The 3904-nt window shown below is 52.6% G+C and overlaps 1 long non-coding RNA gene across 1 annotated transcript; it reads right to left on the bottom strand.

The window, feature by feature from the left end:
- Positions 1-247: 247 nt before the first annotated feature.
- On the bottom strand, positions 248-3606 carry LOC147992234 (uncharacterized). The gene is made up of 3 exons (XR_015608795.1): positions 3313-3606; positions 1881-1955; positions 248-556 (listed from the first exon to the last, which is right to left on the bottom strand). It is a non-coding gene; the product is annotated as an uncharacterized LOC147992234 (long non-coding RNA).
- Positions 3607-3904: the final 298 nt, after the last annotated feature.

Below are 3904 nucleotides of genomic sequence, written 5' to 3'. Positions count from 1 at the left end.
AAAAATTTGAATTTATGCTACGTTCCCCAACACCTACTACCACCCAATGGCGACGTGTGCCCGTAAGACAAACAGTCATGTTAGTAAGAAGTTTTGTAATGTCTAGACTCGACTTCGGCCAAGGAGTGTGGAAGGGGGATTCCTATAGGTAGTCGGCTCTGATACCAACTTGTGACGCTCCCGATTCAATCGTACACTAATCATACACGCAAATGTGTACGATCAAGATCAGGGACTCACGGGAGGATATCATAACACAACTCTACAAATAAAATAAGTCATACAAGCATCATATTACAAGCCAGGGGGCTCGAGGGCTCGAATACAAGAACTCGATCATAGACAAGTCAGCAGAAGCAACAATATCTGAGTACAGACATAAGTTAAACAAGTCTGCCTTAAGAAGGCTAGCACAAACTGGGATACAGATCGAAAGAGGCGCATGCCTCCTGCCTGGGATCCACCTAAACTACTCATGGTCGTCGTCAGCGGGCTGCACGTAGTAGTAGGCACCTCCCGAGTAGTAGTAGTCGTCATCAACGGTGGCGTCTGGCTCCTGGACTCCAATGTTTGGTTGTAGCAACCGGATATAGGAAAGGGGAAAGGGGGGAGAAAAGCAACCGTGAGTACTCATCCAAAGTACTCGCAAGTAAGGAGCTACGCTACATATGTATGCATTGGTATCAAATGAAATAAGGGTATCATATGTGGACTGAACTGCAGAATGCCGAAATAAGAGAGGGATAGCTAGTCCTTTCGAAGACTACGCTTCTGGTAACCTCCATCTTGCAGCAGGAGAAGAGAGTAGATGGTAAGTTCACCAACTAGCATCGCATAGCATAATCCTAACCGATGATCCTCCCCTCGTCGCCCTATGAGAGAGCGACCACCGGTTGTATCTGGCACTTGGAAGGGGGTGTTTTATTAAGTATCTGGTTCTAGTTGTCATAAGGTCAAGGTACAATTCCAAGTCGTCCTGTTACCGAAGATCACGGCTATTCGAATAGATTAACTTCCCTGCAGGGGTGCACCACATAACCCAACACGCTCGATCCCATTTGGCCGGACACACTTTCCTGGGTCATGCCCGGCCTCGGAAGATCAACACGTCACAACCCTACCTAGGCACAACAGAGAGGTCAGCACGCCGATCTAAATCCTATGGCGCAGGGGTCTGGGCCCATCGCCCATTGCACACCTGCACGTTGCGTACGCGGCCGATGAGTAGACCTAGCCTCCCTTATACAAGAGTAGGCATTCCAGTCCAACCCGGCGCGCGCCGCTCAGTCGCTGACGTCACGAAGGCTTCGGTTGATACCACGACGTCGAGTGCCCATAACTGTCCCCGCGTAGATGGTTAGTGCGTATAGGCCAGTAGCCAGACTCAGATCAAATACCAAGATCTCGTTAAACGTGTTATTTTGAAATAACCGCGAACGCCGACCAGGGCCAGGCCCACCTCTCTCCTAGGTGGTCTCAACCTGCCCTGTCGCTTTGCCACAAAGATCCACTCAGAGGGCCGTCGGGACAAACGTCCTTTCAGACCCAATCCGTGAATCACTCGCGGGTACTCCTACGAGCCGACCCGTCTTTAGTCACCACAAGTATCATATATTATGTATATGTATATACCCGATCAACTCCCGAGTGCTCACGGCCCGATAGTATAGCATGGCAGACGGACAAGAATGTATGGCCACTGATGATAAACTAGCATCCTATACTAAGCATTAGGATTGCAGGTAAAAGTAACAACAGTAGTAGCAAGGACAGGCTATGCATCAGGATAGGATTAATGGAAAGCAATAACATGCTACACTACTCTAATGCAAGCAGTATAGAGGAGAGTAGGCGATATCTGGTGATCAAGGGGGGCTTGCCTGGTTGCTCTGGCAAGAGAGAGGGGTCGTCAACTCCATAGTCGTACTGGGTAGCAGCGGCGTCGGTCTCGGTGTCTAGCGAGAGAAGAGGGGGAAGAAACAATAAATATAATGCAAACAAATGCATGGCGATGCATGACATGACAAGTATCGGTGCTAGGGGTGCCCTAACGCGGCAAGAGATGATACGGGGGAAGGGGGGAAACATCCGGGAAAGTATTCCCAGTGTTTTGCGTTTTCGGACAGACCCGAGGGGAAAAGTTGTGTGTTCACTATGCTAGGGATGCGTGGCGGACGAACAGGCTGCGTATCCGGATTCGTCTCGTCATTCTGAGCAACTTTCATGTTGAAAATATTTTAATCCGAGTTACGGATTAAAAGATATGATTTTCTAAAGATTTTATTAATTTTCTGGAATTTAATTAATCATTTAAATTAATTCAAAAATGGATTAATGACATCAGCATGATGTCATGCTGACGTCAGCAGTCAACAGAGTTGACTGGTCAACCTGACCAGTGGGTCCCACTAGTTAGTGACACATTTTAATTAAACATTTTAATTAACCTAATTAGTATTAATTAGGGGTGGGCCCCACTGTCATACTAATTAATTTTCTAATTAACTAACTAGGTTAATTAGATAACTAATGTTTAATTAGTTTAATTATTTGTTTAGTTTAATTAATCAAAATTAATTAAGTTAATTATTTATGTAATTAATTAATTATAGTTATTATTATATATATATATATATTTAACTCTTTTTTTCTTATAAACGTCCTGGGAGGGTGCCCCACTTGTCATAGGGCCAAGGGCCTTAACGGGCGCGGGCACGCGGGCGCCAGGAGCGGGCGCGGGGCACCCGCCCAGGCCGACGGGGGAGTGACAGGCGATGGGCGCCGGCGGCCATCGCGACGAGCGGCAGCACGACAGCGCCGGTGCGGGGCGGCGGTGGTGCTGGGCGCCGGGCGCCAGTCCGATTGGCTCCCGCCCGGTCCAGCCGCCGCACCGAGCGGGGCGGCGCGCGCAGAACAGAGAGTGCGAGGCCCGGCGAGGTGGAGTGAGGCAAGGGTCGGTGCAGGGGGTCGCGGTCGACGGCGAGGTAGTGAGCAGTGGCAGCAGCAGAACGGCAGGGAAGGGGGCAGGGCGTGACGAAGCGGGACGCGGGCCTCGACGAGGGAGGAAGGCCGGGGCGCACGAGGCCATGGCGGGAGCGGCGAGGCGAGCGGCCGGCGGAGGCGGGCGGCAGCTCGAGACAGGGGGCGCGGCGAGCAGCTGCGGGGCAGAGCGGGCGAGTGCGGCAGCGCCGGACCGACGGCGGGCGCGCGTGGGCCGAAGCGGGGCTGCGGGCGGACAGGGGGGCGCCTAGTGGCCGCGGTGAGCGTGGCCGGTGCGGGCGCGTGCGGGGAAGAGAGGAGGAGGGGCCTCACAGGGGGGTTGTAGGGATTTCGGGTAGCGGGCTCGACGGAGTTCGGGGAGGTCCGACGAGGGAGATCCGACGAGGATGACGAGGCGACGGCGATGTAGCACCGGGCAGGGTCCCGCGTCAGCGTGGTCGTGGACAGCGGCGGGGCACCGGTGGGGCGACAGGAGGGGGCCGGCTCCGCAAGGGGGGTGACGGCGACGTCGAGGCGGCGATGGGGCGATGGGATCGGGGGGTTGCCCCGATCCAGATCGGGGAAGGGCGAGAGAGAGGAGTGGGACGAGGGGGAGGGAGTGGGTGACGGGGTGGTTAGGGTTTCCCCCCTTCGTGGGGATAAGGCAGGGGGTGGGTCGGCCGCCCGGGCCAAGTGGGCCGGCCTGGCCGGTGAGCTGGGCCGTTTGGCCCAGTTGGCCATGGGTTTCCTTTTTTTACTTTTCTGTTCCTTTTTTATCTACCTTTTACTGTTTTGCTTTATTTCCAATTATTTTAGTTTTAGTAAAACATACGCTTAGCATCTAATTTAGGATCTCAACTTAGCCCATAGTCACAAAAAGTCTAATCCACAAATAAATTATTTTGACATTTTATTAATTACAAAA

Source organism: Triticum urartu, chromosome 1A, assembly GCF_056163025.1.
Source record: "Triticum urartu cultivar PI428250 chromosome 1A, HENAU_Tu73, whole genome shotgun sequence".
Lineage (NCBI taxonomy): Eukaryota > Viridiplantae > Streptophyta > Magnoliopsida > Poales > Poaceae > Triticum > Triticum urartu.
Note: the sequence above shows the minus strand (reverse complement) of the source record. Positions and strands in the feature narration are given on the sequence as shown.